Below are 20,466 nucleotides of genomic sequence, written 5' to 3' on the forward strand. Positions count from 1 at the left end.
TGTATTATTCATGGAATGGTGCCTCGGCTGGCCCTGCCGCCATTGGCAGGGCCCAAGCTGAAGGGGTGATCTTTAGTGGTAGAAGAAAGTGAAAGAAAAGAAATTGCGTCAGCAGAAAACATCGTATCTATTGAATAAACAAATGTCCTTCCAAATTTAAATGCCCTTCTATCGACAATTCAAAGTATGCAGAAGACCAAGGAAACCTAGTGGAAAACATATAATTAGACATAGAATGGGAAAAAACCCTCAAAACCTAAACGGCCTACTCTCATGTAATTTACGTGTTTAATATCACTCAAATAAAAATAAATCATGGTTGTGAAGGGTTTAAATAATCTATTACACCCCTAGGACGAAGTGTAATTTTGTTTTTTGTATTTGATGGCATTTTATTAATTTTTTTCTGACATTAATTTTATAATTTTAAATGCTAAAAAACAGAAATTACCTGCTCCGGCGATCACTGGGGGCGACTGCGGCGGTGGCGTTGGTAGAGTGGCGGCAGAGCAGAGACGCGGCGGTGGTGAAGCGACGTTGGAGCATCAACACAACGGTGGCAGAGCGGTGGTGGGATTATATATTCTTTTAATCAATGAATATAATTTTATTGTTTTTTTTTCGGTTTTTATATGGCGGGTTCGACCTTGTTCGATCCAGTTTCGGACCAGTTCAAACTGGTTGACCTCTTTTGGACTTACCAAAATCAAGTAAGTGCTCACTGTTGATACCTCCGCGTTCGTGGGTGCAGCTGTGGCGAGCGCCGCGCGTGACCGGCGGGCAAGTGGCAAGTGTGCTCATGAAGACGCTGCGTGCTGCCGCAGTGCACACCAATGGACAAGGACAGCGAAGATAGAAATAATTTGAGTTTGAAAGGTTCAAAAGTGAAAATTTTAATGAAAAGTTTCTAGGGACGAAGTGGAGAGAGCAGCAGAGTCTAGAGAGCAATAGAGATGGATTTAGAGAGAGAACGAAACGGTTTTAGGGAGAGAAAAGGTCCAAATGAGGAGATAGAGAGATAAAATGAAGAAGAGGGTAGAAGGAGTTTGAGATGGAATTTGAAAGTGCAAATGAAGGAGATTTTTCTATGAAATTGGGGAGGATGAACTTGGCCTATGGATGAAGTCTAGGTACAGAAAGGGTGGATTCTAGAGAGAGAAAGTATGGAAAATGAGTGTTTAGAGGAGAAAGTGTTGTTTTAAAGGTACGATGGATAGATAATCATGGGAAAATGTAGACCTAAGTTCTTAAAAACCTCAGTGGAAGTTTACTGAGCCCTCAATGCTTCCTCTCAAGTCTGAGTCCTTAGATTTTTCCAGGATAAGGCATTTCTCAATGCATTCAATAGATGTGGCTAAGAGAAAACTTCAATAACCTTACATTAAGCATGTAGAACAACCTGGATTCTGAAATATGCCTTATCTTGCTAGCCAGCCACTTGCTAGAGCACCTCCAGAACGAGGGGAAATGAAGGAGAAAACAGCATATTTATACATTGGAACAAATACTAAAATACCACTTTGGGCATGTTCTATGCTCTTTTCTTGCCCTTTGCCTCTTTTTATCCATTGATTTAGAGCTTCCCGTAGTAATCTTTAGCTTCTTTCTTTGTAAGTCTTTGAAGCCCAATGGGCATGCCAGGTTGTGGCCCGCTTCTCAGACCTCTCTTTTGTAGGCCCACAGCACCTTTTGCACCTTTCTTGCCCCTATTGAGAATTACTCAACTCTCAAAAATTTCCAACTCTTTAAGAATTACCATCTTCTCATTCATACAAATTCTGCACATGTGAAACTATAGAATACGATCAGCAATACAATTTATTGACTTCAAAGAAGTCAAGGAGTTTAGTAAAAAATAACCATAATGTGCAAAAATTAGAATTTACAGCTATTGCACAAATATTTAGTTCATTCAAGTGATAAAATGATAAGTTAATAATACCAAAAATCCTAAACGTATGGAAATATACACGGGTTTATCATGTTATTAGCATGCAAGAGCGGTGACATCTCGATATAATTTTTTAAATATCTTATGCAGCGCATATATATTATATAGTTATAATCCTTTCAAATAACCCTTGTGAGACTAATGCGTAATCCTTTTTCCTAGAACATGTGGTGCGATCTGGACATTCCGTCTAGATCGTATGGTGAGAAAGGCCACCCGCTATTTCTCCTCATCCAATTACTTTTTCTGTGCAATATGGCTGCCTAAGGACGCTTTGAGTCAGATTGTACAGCAGAGGATCACCCACCCAACATTTTCACCCTACTCATTTTTGATTGCCCATATGGCTCAATTTGGGCAGTTCTGTCCATATTGAATTGCTGAGAGAATATTGACATATGATATATGTGCATAGTGAGATCCATAGGCACATGTCCATCCTCCCAGTAGCTTTGGAGTATGGAGTTTGGCGGGCTGTTATCCTCTAAAACTTGTCATTGATTTCTTAAAGAGATCATATCTGTGCTTGCCAAACCTTTTGGTGTAATAATTAGACCTTAATCACCTTTGCTCTCTCTATATTTCTACCTACGACTTGTCCTCAATTTACTCAGAATTATCAGATCTTAGACTTGTTGCAAAGCTAGTCCAGTTTCTTCCTAAATACATGATTCATATATCTCAGCCAACCTCATTTATTCATCTAATTTTCTGAATTACCTCAGAATGTTTGACATTGTTATGCCCCATTCCTTGTGGATTCGAACTCCACACGCCACTACACTTTGTTTTTAAGCATAAGTTCAGAGCGTTCTACTTGATTTTACTCACGTGTAATTTTGTGTTTTCAATTAACATAAAAGACGCTTGCCACTACACTTTATGCTATTTAAACTGTGCTTCTAGCTTTGTTTTTAAGTTTTTCAGCCCTTGAGTCAGAGCGTTTGGTGTGCTTGTGGGGTGCTTCTGATTGATGGTCCGACAACAATAATAGACACATGTGATAAAGTGATTTTTAGTACTAAAAATATACACATTTTAGAATTACTTTATTATTTTTATATCTATTTTTCTATAAATTTCCTTCCATATATTTGTTCTTAAAAATCTTCAACATGACCATTTGTTCTCCCTAAAATCCTAAATAGTGCTTTAAGACTAGAGTTTATCTCATGTCGAAAAATGTTTTGGAATTATTAGTCCAGTAAACTTTAAGTGAAAAACAAGAAGAACAAAAAAAAAGTATTCTAGCGGCTAGTTGAATTAAGAAACACGCCAGTAGTCCAGCGAGTCACCAGCCAGCGAGTTCATGACACTGACTTTAGCCAGTAGCCATCGAGCACGGCCACACAAGGAGCCCACTGAAAACACCCTAAATTTGGTGTTTAATTCAATTTACTAGCATAAGTTTCTTCATCTAAAGAGTTTAAAATAGACTTGTTATCATATATTTACATGTTAATTATTATTCCAAGTGAATTCTGATTTTATTCTAATTTCATGTTTATTTAAGAATTTTATGGAACTTATTTAAGCTTGGAATAACTCTGCTTAAATGGAAATGCAGGTTTAAAAAATAATTTTAATGTCAATTGACGTTGGATGAATTACTGAACATTCTAGATTTTTCTAGAATTTTATTGAATTTGTGTGGAATTGTTTCGAGGAAGAAATGAATTTTTAAGTAGAAAAGGATATAATCATAAGCAATTTGGGAGTTTAAAGTAATTTCTAAAGTGAGAGGGACTCTTTTTAAATTGTGGTTACAAATTCGCGCTTAAAAAGCTCGACTCACAAGTTGAATAAAAATAATTATGGGTCTTGTCGAATTAATCTCAATTTTTCTATGGTTTTTCTTAGGGAAATATGGAGGAGAGAGAAACATATGGTGATAATCTCAAACTTAGGGGTGTTAATTCATCGTTGGTAATTGAGATTATTCAATAAAAGTTATATTTAATGGTGCTTACTTAAGAATATTTAGTTAGTGATGAGTATGGACCGTGTCCCCATGGAACACTGATTAAGGAATTAAGTTCTTATTATAGCGATGATCCATGGGAAAAGAGATGAAAAGGAAAGTAGAGTATGTGAGCAAGGGATCTCGAGTAAAAGGATATAAGTTATATGCTCATTTATTTAGTAAAGAAAAGAGTAAGCGAACATGAATTATGCGAAGCGGCATGGGCATGAGTTAGGTAATCTGGAGGACACGATGGTGGACGAGTGTGTGAAGGATGGTAGTGAAATAAAGTAAAATGGACAGGATAGGGAGACGAGGTACGAGGATACAAGAAAGTAAAATGTAAGTGAAAAGAATACGATAAAGCCTAATTACGCTAACTATGATATCGGGAAAATAAACAACGTAAGGCGACGACGCTACCTTAGATCCTTACGTTTCCAGGATCAGGGCAATTTATGAGGGCTAGTAAGCTCACCCTCTTCTCCAATGCTTCTGCCCACACACCCAGGACACCAAGAACACACTTGATGGATCTCAAAACTCACTATCTTTCAATCAGCCCACACAGGTAGAAAGCAAGTTCAAGATGAATTTTACAGTGATCCAGGCCTCTATTTATACATCACGAGATATGGATGAAAGGAGGAGAAGAAGACGAAGCAGGGCTGAACATTTCAGCTCAATCTGAGTTGTAGATCAAACGTTATGGCTGTTTGAAGCAGGGCTGAACATTTCAGCCAATCCTAGGCCTTGATTCTTTCTTTCTCCTCCCCAGCTTCCTCATCGCGCACTTCCGTTAAGAAGTCAAAGCGCTTGAAATTCTGTGCATTTTGTATTCCGTGAATGCGCTTTTGGAGTCCAATGTACCTAAAATGATAAACAGAAAGAGTGAAATAATAAATAAAAAAAGAAAGAAAGACTCTTTCTCGAGTATGACCTGGCGGCACGTCAGTGCGCGCCGCAAAACCCTCTTTCTCATTTTTTTTTTCTTTTGTTTAAAATAAGTGGACACGAGCGCACCACATCGCTCGTGCCATTTCAAAGAAAAAAAGAAATAAAAAGTATGTTTTGTCCCTTTGTGCCTTGGTCCACATGTCATCTAATGCAAAAAATGTGTGGTCCCAAAAAAACCTGTCAGTCATAAGTGCAATCATCGGTTCGCAAATTGCGAAGCAATGATTGGCTGGGTAATGATTGGCTGATGCCTATCGTTAACTTAGCTAATGAGTGGCTGGCCCCAATCTTCTGCAAGGACTAGGATTTGTCGCCTTCTGAAAGTTCTAGAAAAAATCATATTCTGTCTCAAAATTATATTCTTTGAAAATCGCTCAAGAAAATTTCCACGAAAGACACAAAAATGTAGAAAAGTCAGAATTCATTCTAAAAATAGATGAAATCATTTTTTAGCTTGATTACACGCAAATATGAGTGATCCAATGCAAATAGACATCTAAATATAATCATATTAGCATACTTAATATGAAAGTTATTAGAGGGGCCTATCTCCTATTATTGTTTGGTGGCGTCAGTTTTTTAGTGGGCCCACGCGATAAAATCTCGATGGTTCAAAAAGAATCCGCGACTTAAATGCAATCGGTAGAGGCATCTTTTGAGGCGCTAAGTGCACCGCCTGTGGTCTGCATACAAAGATGCACGACATGAGATGACGTTGCAACACCAGATAGGTTGCCTCCGTAAAAGCGCACAGGTAAGTGCAAATTGATACGTATTTTATTTATTTTTATTTCTCGGGCACACGGCGCAGCGAGACAGAACCGCCAAAATGCAGTTAAAATTTTCCAGCCCATCAGGAAGCGACACAACATTGCGTGTAATTCAAAATTTAATTAAAAATGATATATTGATCCAATGGCTAAGATAGGTCAATATTTATTTATTAATTGCTCTTAATCCTGGAGTAGTTTTGAGTTCACAATTTATGGGTTTGCTCATATTGGCCTCTTCTCTCTATCTCTATGTTTGGATCATTCAGATCAAGGCTAGATCGAGCTAAAGAATCATTACTTGTTGGGAGTAAACGGCAGTGTTTACCATTTAACCTAAATACAAAGATAGAAATTCAAATGGATGAGGTCATTATGGAAGGGGCTGTTTCACATGTGCAAGACAGATAAGAGAACCAGCCCAGATCAACTATATTTGCTTCTTTGTATTTATTTTTAAATTTTTTCGTAATTTAGATTATTTTCTAATGAATCTCTTGATTGGTGTTCTTAATATTAGCATGATACTAAATCGCTTGGCTTGAGCTGCATGCACAAGTCCTTACACTGAAGTACCAAATAGGATTGATTGTTGAATTGAAATAACTATTCCACTTGCACATTTAAAAACAAAGAAATCATCAAAGAAAAAAGAATTTGACTCCTGGGAAAGATTAGGTAAGTTAATGAGAAGTGGCAAGTTAGTTTGGATAACCAGTTCCCCAAAACAAATTGACATTGAATTGACATTGAAGTGACTACTTTGATCCCTTTATTGGATCTAAGAAGTCAATTTAGAGATCCTTACCTCTTCTATTCTTCCCGTCTCCTCTACCCTCCTTTCCAAATTCTTCGCCTAATTATAGTGATTTGATCTTCATTGAAGATTAAATTAGCCCTAATTAGGTCAAATTATTCATTTTAGATCACTAATTGAATTACCCTACTAGCTTCCTTGGACGATACCTACTCTTACCTTTATACGCCTTAAGTTAGGGTTTTATAAATTGTATTGCATAAGCTGAAATCAACAACGATAAGGGTTTAGAATTGATAATTCACCCCTTATTTTTGTCTTCTCACCCAATCGCTGGCACACTAAGCGCATAGAGAGGCCCGCACACTAGGGACGCATAGAGGCCCAACAACAGGCACACAAAGGTCTTGTTGAGAAGTTTGCGTGGGCATGCGAGAGATGATGGATAGGCTGGTGGGAAGAATGTTCCTGGTTGCAACAGGGACGGTCTCGCTTAAATTTCTACAGGTTAAGTACCAGGTGCTTTGAAACAAGAGCGCATTTCTCTTCCGTCTCTACCCTCTTTTCACTCTATCTCTTTCTCTCACCGATACCCTCTTATCTCTACTGATCATTTGCTCACTCTCCTCTAGACCAACACCGACATTTTGTCTCAACCCTGTCGTTTTCTCTCTCTTACATCAGACTCCTCCTGTCGTGACTATTTTGTCCACCATGTGTTTCAATCTATCTCTCTATCTCTCCGTATCAATATCACGTTCTCTGGCAAGTGACAAACAGATATCTTTTGCTCTCTCTACCTTCCCTGATCTTTCCTTGTCTATCTCGCCTCGACCCACGTATCTATCTCTTTATCTTCCTCTTCCTCTCCCTGTTTCTCTCTCTCTCCTCTCTCTAACTATCAACCTATCCATCTATATTTCTTTCTCTTTCTCTCTCTCTATTTATCTATTTCTGTATCGATCTATATGTCTCTCTCTCTCCATCCTCCGGTATCTATTTGTCGTGACTATTAATCCTTCTATATCTCTTTCTATCTTTCCTCGTCGAATTTTCTTTCCTAGATTATAGCTTATCCATTTATCTACAACACCGCTGCTCCATATCGTTTCCTAGGAGCTACTTCCTGACTATTGGTATTCTCTGAATTTGGAATCTGATCATTTATTGGAGAAATATCAAAGGTCTCGACCTATTTCTCTAAAAGTAAATGGTTTTGATAATACCATCGAACTGGAAGTTATCAACTCTGTCTAATGCAATGCACCAAGTCTAGCCGTACGATCCGGATCTTCAACCGTCACTTTCTCTCTCGGACTACGTCTCTTTTTTTGTCACGAAGGAGAGACTCACTTTGGATATCTATACAGATAGAGTAACATGCGAGCTGGAATATTTGCTCCCTGATTTGGACATGGAGATTAGTTTTGTGGATTAAAGAAAGGGGATAGAGAGAGAGAGGAAAAGAAGGAGATAGAAGGGAGAGAAAGGTAGGGGGAGGGAGATAGAGGGGGGGAGAGGGGAAGAGAGAGAGAGAGGAAAAGGAGACAGAAGGGGAGAGAGATAGAAGGGGGGAGAGGGGGAGAGAGAGGGGAAGAGAAGGAGAGAGAGGGGGGCAGAGGAGAGAGGGAGAGATGGTGAGAGGGAGTGAGGAGAGAGAGAGAAAACCGCTTCAACGCTGGTCTCCGGCGGCGGTCCACATCGGCAACAAGCCAGCCCATGTTCCTGGTGGGCCCAACCAAGAAAGACAATCTTATGATCTCCCAACTAGAGAAAACCGCTAAAGTATTTGCATAGGACCCACCGCCCAGGCTCCCTTCTCCCTTTATAAAACCAACCGACCTCCCCTCCACAGCCCATCATCAACTTCTCTCTTCAGCTCTTTATCTCTCTACAGCTCTTTATCTCTCTACAGCTCTTCTTCTCTCTACAGCTCTTCTTCTCTCTTACAGCTCTACATCTCGCTCTCTAACTCAGGAAAGAAGAAGGCAGAAACAAGCCAGGTTTTCTCTCTACACATCCAGCCATGGCACCAGCGGCGGGCTTCGTACTCGGCGTTCTCCTCTTCGCGACGGTTCTCCGGTCGAGCGCCGCCCAGGGCGGCTGGCAGAACGCCCACGCCACCTTCTACGGCGGCGGCGACGCCTCCGGCACAATGGGTACGTATTTCTCTCCTTGGAGAGATAGATAACGAGATGCGCATGAGAAGAGAGATGGACAGATCGCCAGTTTCTGTGAGGGATCGATCCTTTTCTCTCTCTCAGCTTCGGTTGCCAGAGACAGATAGGCGAGTAAATAAAGAGATGATAAAAAATTGGGTAGCTAGATGGAGAGACATCGGTACCCAATAAACATAACGAGGGAGTGACTGAGTGGCAGAGAGGAAGAGAGATAGATGGACGGAGAGAAAAAACAAAGAGAAGAGATGAATCTCCCGCATCGCTTCTCTAGAAAATCGCGACCCAAAAAGAGTTCTCGAGTTTTAGAGTTCTAGAAAAGTAAATAAATGTAGAGAACTGTAACGAGAGATAGCGAGCTGTACAGAGTTGTAAAAAGAGATAGAGGGAGAGCAATGGAGGGACGTAGAGAAATATAAAGGGAGAGAGTACTAGAGACTGATATATGTAGAGAGTTGTAGAGGGAGAGATAGGTGCAGAGATTTGTAAAGAGAGAGTGAGGGGTGTAAAGACAGAGATAGACACAGAGGAAGAAAACTGAACTAAAAATTGATAATGATGCAGGTGGGGCATGCGGATACGGAAACCTATACAGCCAGGGTTATGGGACGAACACGGCGGCGCTAAGCACGGCGCTGTTCAACAACGGGCTGAGCTGCGGATCCTGCTACACGATCAAGTGCGCCGGCGACCCAAAATGGTGCTTACCCGGAACCATCACCGTCACGGCCACCAACTTCTGCCCGCCCAACCCTTCCATCCCCAGCGACAACGGCGGCTGGTGCAACCCCGCGCGAGCACTTCGACTTAGCCCAGCCCGCCTTCCTCAAAATCGCCCAGTACCGCGCCGGCATCGTCCCCGTCGCCTACCAGCGCGTCCCCTGCGTGAAGTCCGGCGGAATCCGCTTCACCGTCAACGGCCACAGCTTCTTCAACCTCGTTCTCGTCACCAACGTCGGAGGCGCTGGCGACGTCGTCGCCGTTGCCTTGAAGACTCCCACCTCCGACTGGCAGGCCCTCTCGCAACTGGGGCCAGAACTGGCAAAGCAACGCCAACCTCGGTAGCCAGAGCCTCCTTCAAGGTCACCACCAGCGACGGAAGGACGGTCGTCAGCTACGACGTCGCCCTCGCGGCTGGTCCTTTGGCCAGACCTTCGAGGGCAACCAGTTCTAGCCGGTTCGGGCTGCGGCGCCACGTCTGGAGCCCGCCTGCATACACTTTAAACTGTTTTACCGATTTGTATTATTCATGGAATGGGTGCCTCGGCTGGCCCTGCCGCCATTGGCAGGGCCCAAGCTGAAGGGGTGATCTTTAGTGGTAGAAGAAAGTGAAAGAAAAGAAATTGCGTCAGCAGAAAACATCGTATCTATTGAATAAACAAATGTCCTTCCAAATTTAAATGCCCTTCTATCGACAATTCAAAGTATGCAGAAGACCAAGGAAACCTAGTGGAAAACATATAATTAGACATAGAATGGGAAACCTCAAAACCTAAACGGCCTACTCTCATGTAATTTACGTGTTTAATATCACTCAAATAAAAATAAATCATGGTTGTGAAGGGTTTAAATAATCTATTACACCCTAGGACGAAGTGTAATTTTGTTTTTGTATTTGATGGCATTTTATTAATTTTTTCTGACATTAATTTTATAATTTTAAATGCTAAAAAACAGAAATTACCTGCTCCGGCGATCACTGGGGGCGACTGCGGCGGTGGCGTTGGTAGAGTGGCGGCAGAGCAGAGACGCGGCGGTGGTGAAGCGACGTTGGAGCATCAACACAACGGTGGCAGAGCGGTGGTGGGATTATATATTCTTTAATCAATGAATATAATTTTATTGTTTTTTCGGTTTTTATATGGCGGGTTCGACCTTGTTCGATCCAGTTTCGACCAGTTCAAACTGGTTGACCTCTTTGACTTACCAAAAATCAAGTAAGTGCTCACTGTTGATACCTCCGTGCCCGTGGGTGCAGCTGTGGCGAGCGCGCGTGACCGGCGGGCAAGTGTGCTCGCGAAGACGCTGCTGCCGCAGTGCACACCAATGGACAAGGACAGCGAAGATAGAAATAATTTGAGTTTGAAAGGTTCAAAAGTGAAAATTTTAATGAAAAGTTTCTAGGACGAAGTGGAGAGAGCAGCAGAGTCTAGAGAGCAATAGAGATGGATTTAGAGAGAGAACTAAACGGTTTTAGGGAGAGAAAAGGTCCAAATGAGGAGATAGAGAGATAAAATGAAGAAGAGGGTAGAAGGAGTTTGAGATGGAATTTGAAAGTGCAAATGAAGGAGATTTTTCTATGAAATTGGGGAGGATGAACTTGGCCTATGGATGAAGTCTAGGTACAGAAAGGGTGGATTCTAGAGAGAGAAAGTATGGAAAATGAGTGTTTAGAGGAGAAAGTGTTGTTTTAAAGGGACGATGGATAGATAATCATGGGAAAATGTAGACCTAAGTTCTTAAAAACCTCAGTGGAAGTTTACTGAGCCCTCAATGCTTCCTCTCAAGTCTGAGTCCTTAGATTTTTCCAGGATAAGGCATTTCTCAATGCATTCAATAGATGTGGCTAAGAGAAAACTTCAATAACCTTACATTAAGCATGTAGAACAACCTGGATTCTGAAATATGCCTTATCTTGCTAGCCAGCCACTTGCTAGAGCACCTCCAGAACGAGGGGAAATGAAGGAGAAAACAGCATATTTATACATTGGAACAAATACTAAAATACCACTTTGGGCATGTTCTATGCTCTTTTCTTGCCCTTTGCCTCTTTTTATCCATTGATTTAGAGCTTCCCGTAGTAATCTTTAGCTTCTTTCTTTGTAAGTCTTTTGAAGCCCAATGGGCATGCCAGGTTGTGGCCCGCTTCCTCAGACCTCTCTTTTGTAGGCCCACAGCACCTTTTGCACCTTTCTTGCCCCTATTGAGAATTACTCAACTCTCAAAAATTTCCAACTCTTTAAGAATTACCATCTTCTCATTCATACAAATTCTGCACATGTGAAACTATAGAATACGATCAGCAATATAATTTATTGACTTCAAAGAAGTCAAGGAGTTTAGTAAAAATAACCATAATGTGCAAAATTAGAATTTACAGCTATTGCACAAATATTTAGTTCATTCAAGTGATAAAATGATAAGTTAATAATACCAAAAATCCTAAACGTATGGAAATATACACGGTTTATCATGTTATTAGCATGCAAGAGCGGTGACATCTCGATATAATTTTTAAATATCTTATGCAGCGCACATATATTATATAGTTATAATCCTTTCAAATAACCCTTGTGAGACTAATGCGTAATCCTTTTTCCTAGAACATGTGGTGCGATCTGGACATTCCGCCTAGATCGTATGGTGAGAAAGGCCACCCGCTATTTCTCCTCATCCAATTACTTTTTCTGTGCAATATGGCTGCCTAAGGACGCTTTGAGTCAGATTGTACAGCAGAGGATCACCCCCAACATTTTCACCCTACTCATTTTTGATTGCCCATATGGCTCAATTTGGGCAGTTCTGTCCATATTGAATTGCTGAGAGAATATTGACATATGATATATGTGCATAGTGAGATCCATAGGCACATGTCCATCCTCCCAGTAGCTTTGGAGTATGGAGTTTGGCGGGCTGTTATCTTTTCTAAAACTTGTAATGGATTTCTTAAAGAGATCATATCTGTGCTTGCCAAACCTTTTTGGTGTAATAATTAGACCTTGATCACCTTTGCTCTCTCTATATTTCTACCTACGACTTGTCCTCAATTTACTCAGAATTATCAGATCTTAGACTTGTTGCAAAGCTAGTCCAGTTTCTTCCTAAATACATGATTCATATATCTCAGCCAACCTCATTTATTCATCTAATTTTCTGAATTACCTCAGAATGTTTGACATTGTTATGCCCCATTCCTTGTGGATTCGAGCTCCACACGCCACTACACTTTGTTTTTAAGCATAAGTTCAGAGCGTTCTACTTGATTTTACTCACGTGTAATTTTGTGTTTTCAATTAACATAAAAGACGCTTGCCACTACACTTTATGCTATTTAAACTGTGCTTCTAGCTTTGTTTTTAAGTTTTTCAGCCCTTGAGTCAGAGCGTTTGGTGTGCTTGTGGGTGCTTCTGATTGATGGTCCGACAACAATAATAGACACATGTGATAAAGTGATTTTTAGTACTAAAAATATACACATTTTAGAATTACTTTATTATTTTTATATCTATTTTTCTATAAATTTCCTTCCATATATTTGTTCTTAGAAATCTTCAACATGACCATTTGTTCTCCCTAAAATCCTAAATAGTGCTTTAAGACTAGAGTTTATCTCATGTCGAAAAATGTTTTGGAATTATTAGTCCAGTAAACTTTAAGTGAAAAACAAGAAGAACAAAAAAAAAGTATTCTAGCGGCTAGTTGAATTAAGAAACACGCCAGTAGTCCAGCGAGTCACCAGCCAGCGAGTTCATGACACTGACTTTAGCCAGTAGCCATCGAGCACGGCCACACAAGGAGCCCACTGAAAACACCCTAAATTTGGTGTTTAATTCAATTTATTAGCATAAGTTTCTTCATCTAAAGAGTTTAAAATAGACTTGTTATCATATATTTACATGTTAATTATTATTCCAAGTGAATTCTGATTTTATTCTAATTTCATGTTTATTTAAGAATTTTATGGAACTTATTTAAGCTTGGAATAACTCTGCTTAAATGGAAATGCAGGTTTAAAAAATAATTTTAATGTCAATTGACGTTGGATGAATTACTGAACATTCTAGATTTTTCTAGAATTTTATTGAATTTGTGTGGAATTGTTTTGAGGAAGAAATGAATTTTTAAGTAGAAAAGGATATAATCATAAGCAATTTGGGAGTTTAAAGTAATTTCTAAAGTGAGAGGGACTCTTTTAAATTGTGGTTACAAATTCGCTTAAAAGCTCGCACTCACAAGTTGAATAAAAATAATTGCGGGTCTTGTTTAATTAATCTCAATTTTTCTATGGTTTTCTTAGGAAATATGGAGGAGAGAGAAACATATGGTGATAATCTCAAACTTAGGGGTGTTAATTCATCGTTGGTAATTGAGATTATTCAATAAAAGTTATATTTAATGGTGCTTACTTAAGAATATTTAGTTAGTGATGAGTATGGACCGTGTCCCCATGGAACACTGATTAAGGAATTAAGTTCTTATTATAGCGATGATCCATGGGAAAAGAGATGAAAAGGAAAGTAGAGTATGTGAGCAAGGGATCTCGAGTAAAAGGATATAAGTTATATGCTCATTTATTTAGTAAAGAAAAGAGTAAGTTTAACATGAATTATGCGAAGCGGCATGGGCATGAGTTAGGTAATCTGGAGGACACGATGGTGGACGAGTGTGTGAAGGATGGTAGTGAAATAAAGTAAAATGGACAGGATAGGGAGACGAGGTACGAGGATACAAGAAAGTAAAATGTAAGTGAAAAGAATACGATAAAGCCTAATTACGCTAACTATGATATCGGAAAATAAACAACGTAAGGCGAAGACGCTACCTTAGATCCTTACGCTTTTCCAGGATCAGGCAATTTATGAGGGCTAGTAAGCTCACCCTCTTCTCCAATGCTTCTGCCCACACACCCAGGACACCAAGAACACACTTGATGGATCTCAAAACTCACTATCTTTCAATCAGCCCACACAGGTAGAAAGCAAGTTCAAGATGAATTTTACAGTGATCCAGGCCTCTATTTATACATCACGAGATATGGATGAAAGGAGGAGAAGAAGACGAAGCAGGGCTGAACATTTCAGCTCAATCTGAGTTGTAGATCAAACGTTATGGCTGTTTGAAGCAGGGCTGAACATTTCAGCCAATCCTAGGCCTTGATTCTTTCTTTCTCCTCCCCAGCTTCCTCATCGTGCACTTCCGCAAGAAGTCAAAGCGCTTGAAATTCTGTGCATTTTGTATTCCGTGAATGCGCTTTTTGGAGTCCAATGTACCAAAAAATGATAAACAGAAAGAGTGAAATAATAAATAAAAAAAGAAAGAAAGACTCTTTCTCGAGTATGACCTGGCGGCACGTCAGTGCGCGCCGCAAAACCCTCTTTCTCATTTTTTTTTTCTTTTGTTTAAAATAAGTGGACACGAGCGCACCACATCGCTCGTGCCATTTCAAAGAAAAAAAGAAATAAAAAGTATGTTTTGTCCCTTTGTGCCTTGGTCCACATGTCATCTAATGCAAAAAATGTGTGGTCCCAAAAAAACCTGTCAGTCATAAGTGCAATCATCGGTTCGCAAATTGCGAAGCAATGATTGGCTGGGTAATGATTGGCTGATGCCTATCGTTAACTTAGCTAATGAGTGGCTGGCCCCAATCTTCTGCAAGGACTAGGATTTGTCCCCTTCTGAAAGTTCTAGAAAAAATCATATCCTGTCTCAAAAATTATATTCTTTGAAAATCGCTCGTAAGAAAATTTCCACGAAAGACACAAAAATGTAGAAAAGTCAGGAATTCATTCTAAAAATAGATGAAATCATTTTTTAGCTTGATTACACGCAAATATGAGTGATCCAATGCAAATAGACATCTAAATATAATCATATTAGCATACTTAATATGAAAGTTATTAGAGGGGCCTATCTCCTATTATTGTTTGGTGGCGTCAGTTTTTTAGTGGGCCCACGCGATAAAATCTCGATGGTTCAAAAAGAATCCGACGACTTAAATGCAATCGGTAGAGGCATCTTTTGAGGCGCTAAGTGCACCGCCCGTGGTCTGCATACAAAGATGCACACACATGAGATGACGTTGCAACACCAGATAGGTTGCCTCCGGTAAAAGCGCACAGGTAAGTGCAAATTGATACGTATTTTATTTATTTTTATTTCCTCGGGCACACGCGCAGCGAGACAGAACCGCCAAAATGCAGTTAAAATTTTCCAGCCCATCAGGAAGCGACACAACATTGCGTGTAATTCAAAATTTAATTAAAAAATGATATATTGATCCAATGGCTAAGATAGGTCAATATTTATTTATTAATTGCTCTTAATCCTGGAGTAGTTTTGAGTTCACAATTTATGGGTTTGCTCATATTGGCCTCTTCTCTCTATCTCTATGTTTGGATCATTCAGATCAAGGCTAGATCGAGCGAAAGAATCATTACTTGTTGGGAGTAAACGCAGTGTTTACCATTTAACCTAAATACAAAGATAGAAATTCAAATGGATGAGGTCATTATGGAAGGGGCTGTTTCACATGTGCAAGACAGATAAGAGAACCAGCCCAGATCAACTATATTTGCTTCTTTGTATTTATTTTTTAAATTTTTTCGTGTAATTTAGATTATTTTCTAATGAATCTCTTGATTGGTGTTCTTAATATTAGCATGATACTCGAAATCGCTTGGCTTGAGCTGCATGCACAAGTCCTTACACTGAAGTACCAAATAGGATTGATTGTTGAATTGAAATAACTATTCCACTTGCACATTTAAAAACAAAGAAATCATCAAAGAAAAAAAAGAATTTGACTCCTGGGAAAGATTAGGTAAGTTAATGAGAAGTGGCAAGTTAGTTTGGATAACCAGTTCCCCAAAACAAATTGACATTGAATTGACATTGAAGTGACTACTTTGATCCCTTTTATTGGATCTAAGAAGTCAATTTAGAGATCCTTACCTCTTCTATTCTTCCCGCTCCTCTACCCTCCTTTCCAAATTCTTCGCCTAATTATAGTGATTTGATCTTCATTGAAGATTAAATTAGCCCTAATTAGGGTCAAATTATTCATTTTAGATCACTAATTGAATTACCCTACTAGCTTCCCTTGGACGATACCTACTCTTACCTTTATACGCCTTAAGTTAGGGTTTTATAAATTGTATTGCATAAGCTGAAATCAACAACGATAAGGGTTTAGAATTGATAATTCACCCTTATTTTTGTCTTCTCACCCAATCGCTGGCACACTAAGCGCATAGAGAGGCCCGCACACTAGGGACGCATAGAGGCCCAACAACAGGCACACAAAGGTCTTGTTGAGAAGTTTGCGTGGGCATGCGAGAGATGATGGATAGGCTGGTGGGAAGAATGTTCCTGGTTGCAACAGGGGACGGTCTCGCTTAAATTTCTACAGGTTAAGTACCAGGTGCTTTGAAACAAGAGCGCATTTCTCTTTCCGTCTCTACCCTCTTTTCACTCTATCTCTTTCTCTCACCGAAACCCTCTTATCTCTACTGATCATTTGATCACTCTCTCTCTAGACCAACACCGACATTTTGTCTCAACCCTGTCGTTTTCTCTCTCTTACATCAGACTCCTCCCTGTCGTGACTATTTTGTCCACCATGTGTTTCAATCTATCTCTCTATCTCTCCGTATCAATATCACGTTCTCTGGCAAGTGACAAACAGATATCTTTTGCTCTCTCTACCTTCCCTGATCTTTCCTTGTCTATCTCGCCTCGACCCACGTATCTATCTCTTTATCTTCCTCTTCCTCTCACTGTTTCTCTCTCTCCTCTCTCTAACTATCAACCTATCCATCTATATTTCTTTCTCTTTCTCTCTCTCTATTTATCTATTTCTGTATCGATCTATATGTCTCTCTCTCTCCATCCTCCGGTATCTATTTGTCGTGACTATTAATCCTTCTATATCTCTTTCTATCTTTCCTCGTCGAATTTTCTTTCCTAGATTATAGCTTATCCATTTATCTACAACACCGCTGCTCCATATCGTTTCCTAGGAGCTACTTCCTGACTATTGGTATTCTCTGAATTTGGAATCTGATCATTTATTGGAGAAATATCAAAGGTCTCGACCTATTTCTCTAAAAGTAAATGGTTTTGATAATACCATCGAACTGGAAGTTATCAACTCTGTCTAATGCAATGCACCAAGTCTAGCTGTACGATCCGGATCTTCAACCGTCACTTTCTCTCGGACTACGTCTCTTTTTGTCACGAAGGAGAGACTCACTTTGGATATCTATACAGATAGAGTAACATGCGAGCTGGAATATTTGCTCCTGATTTGGACATGGAGATTAGTTTTGTGGATTAAAGAAAGGGATAGAGAGAGAGAGGAAAAGAAGGAGATAGAAGGGAGAGAAAGGTAGGGGAGGGAGATAGAGGGGGAGAGGGGAAGAGAGAGAGAGAGGAAAAGGAGACAGAAGGGGAGAGAGATAGAAGGGGAGAGGGGAGAGAGAGGGAAGAGAAGGAGAGAGAGGGGGGCAGAGGAGAGAGGGAGAGATGGTGAGAGGGAGTGAGGAGAGAGAGAGAAAACCGCTTCAACGCTGGTCTCCGGCGGCGGTCCACATCAGCAACAAGCCAGCCCATGTTCCTGGTGGGCCCAACCAAGAAAGACAATCTTATGATCTCCCAACTAGAGAAAACCGCTAAAGTATTTGCATAGGACCCACCGCCCAGGCTCCTTCTCCTTTATAAAACCAACTGACCTCCTCCACAGCCCATCATCAACTTCTCTCTTCAGCTCTTTATCTCTCTACAGCTCTTTATCTCTCTACAGCTCTTCTTCTCTCCACAGCTCTTCTTCCCTCTTACAGCTCTACATCCAGCTCTCTACCTCAGGAAAGAAGAAGGCAGAAACAAGCCAGGTTTTCTCTCTACACATCCAGCCATGGCACCAGCGGCGGGCTTCGTACTCGGCGTTCTCCTCTTCGCGACGGTTCTCCGGTCGAGCGCCGCCCAGGGCGGCTGGCAGAACGCCCACGCCACCTTCTACGGCGGCGGCGACGCCTCCGGCACAATGGGTACGTATTTCCTCTCCTTGGAGGGATAGATAACGAGATGCGCATGAGAAGAGAGATGGACAGATCGCCAGTTTCTGTGAGGGATCGATCCTTTTCTCTCTCTCAGCTTCGGTTGCCAGAGACAGATAGGCAAGTAAATAAAGAGATGATAAAAAATTGGGTAGCTAGATGGAGAGACATCGGTACCCAATAAACATAACGAGGGAGTGACTGAGTGGCAGAGAGGAAGAGAGATAGATGGACGGAGAGAAAAAACAAAGAGAAGAGATGAATCTCCCGCATCGCTTCTCTAGAAAATCATGACCCAAAAAGAGTTCTCGAGTTTTAGAGTTCTAGAAAAGTAAATAAATGTAGAGAACTGTAATGAGAGATAGTGAGCTGTACAGAGTTGTAAAAAGAGATAGAGGGAGAGCAATGGAGGGACGTAGAGAAATATAAAGGGAGAGAGTACTAGAGACTGATATATGTAGAGAGTTGTAGAGGGAGAGATAGGTGCAGAGATTTGTAAAGAGAGAGTGAGGGGTGTAAAGACAGAGATAGACACAGAGGAAGAAAACTGAACTAAAAATTGGATAATGATGCAGGTGGGGCATGCGGATACGGAAACCTATACAGCCAGGGTTATGGGACGAACACGGCGGCGCTAAGCACGGCGCTGTTCAACAACGGGCTGAGCTGCGGATCCTGCTACACGATCAAGTGCGCCGGCGACCCAAAATGGTGCTTACCCGGAACCATCACCGTCACGGCCACCAACTTCTGCCCGCCCAACCCTTCCATCCCCAGCGACAACGGCGGCTGGTGCAACCCCCCGCGCGAGCACTTCGACTTAGCCCAGCCCGCCTTCCTCAAAATCGCCCAGTACCGCGCCGGCATCGTCCCCGTCGCCTACCAGCGCGTCCCCTGCGTGAAGTCCGGCGGAATCCGCTTCACCGTCAACGGCCACAGCTTCTTCAACCTCGTTCTCGTCACCAACGTCGGAGGCGCTGGCGACGTCGTCGCCGTTGCCTTGAAGACTCCCACCTCCGACTGGCAGGCCCTCTCTCGCAACTGGGGCCAGAACTGGCAAAGCAACGCCAACCTCGGTAGCCAGAGCCTCCTTCAAGGTCACCACCAGCGACGGAAGGACGGTCGTCAGCTACGACGTCGCCCCTCGCGGCTGGTCCTTTGGCCAGACCTTCGAGGGCAACCAGTTCTAGCCGGTTCGGGCTGCGGCGCCACGTCTGGAGCCCGCCTGCATACACTTTAAACTGTTTTACCGATTTGTATTATTCATGGAATGGGTGCCTCGGCTGGCCCTGCTGCCATTGGCAGGCCCAAGCTGAAGGGGTGATCTTTAGTGGTAGAAGAAAGTGAAAGAAAAGAAATTGCGTCAGCAGAAAACATCGTATCTATTGAATAAACAAATGTCCTTCCAAATTTAAATGCCCTTCTATCGACAATTCAAAGTATGCAGAAGACCAAGGAAACCTAGTGGAAAACATATAATTAGACATAGAATGGGAAAACCTCAAAACCTAAACGGCCTACTCTCATGTAATTTACGTGTTTAATATCACTCAAATAAAAATAAATCATGGTTGTGAAGGGTTTAAATAATCTATTACACCCTAGGACGAAGTGTAATTTTGTTTTTGTATTTGATGGCATTTTATTAATTTTTTCTGACATTAATTTTATAATTTTAAATGCTAAAAACAGAAATTACCTGCTCGCGATCACTGGGCATCGGCGGTGGCGTTGGTAGAGTGGCGGCAGAGCAGAGACGCGCGGTGGTGAAGCGACGTTGGAGCATCAACACAACGGTGGCAGAGCGGTGGTGGGATTATATATTCTTTTAATCAATGAATATAATTTTATTGTTTTTTTTTCGGTTTTTATATGGCGGGTTCGACCTTGTTCGATCCAGTTTCGGACCAGTTCAAACTGGTTGACCTCTTTTGGACTTACCAAAAATCAAGTAAGTGCTCACTGTTGATACCTCCGTGCCCGGTGGGTGCAGCTGTGGCGCTGCGTGACCGGCGGGCAAGTGTGCTGCATGAAGACGCGTGCTGCCGTGCAGTGCACACCAATGGACTAGGACAGCGAAGATAGAAATAATTTGAGTTTGAAAGGTTCAAAAGTGAA

General features: G+C 41.2%; 2 pseudogenes; both read left to right on the forward strand.

Annotated features, from left to right (window-relative positions):
* Window positions 1-3,260: 3,260 nt before the first annotated feature.
* On the forward strand, window positions 3,261-9,830 carry LOC144706654 (expansin-A8 pseudogene; annotated as a pseudogene).
* Window positions 9,831-18,206: 8,376 nt separating this feature from the next.
* Window positions 18,207-19,621, forward strand: LOC144706551 (expansin-A10 pseudogene; annotated as a pseudogene).
* The last annotated feature ends 845 nt before the right edge of the window (window positions 19,622-20,466 follow it).

Source organism: Wolffia australiana, chromosome 8 (assembly GCF_029677425.1).
Source record: "Wolffia australiana isolate 7733 chromosome 8, ASM2967742v1".
Lineage (NCBI taxonomy): Eukaryota > Viridiplantae > Streptophyta > Magnoliopsida > Alismatales > Araceae > Wolffia > Wolffia australiana.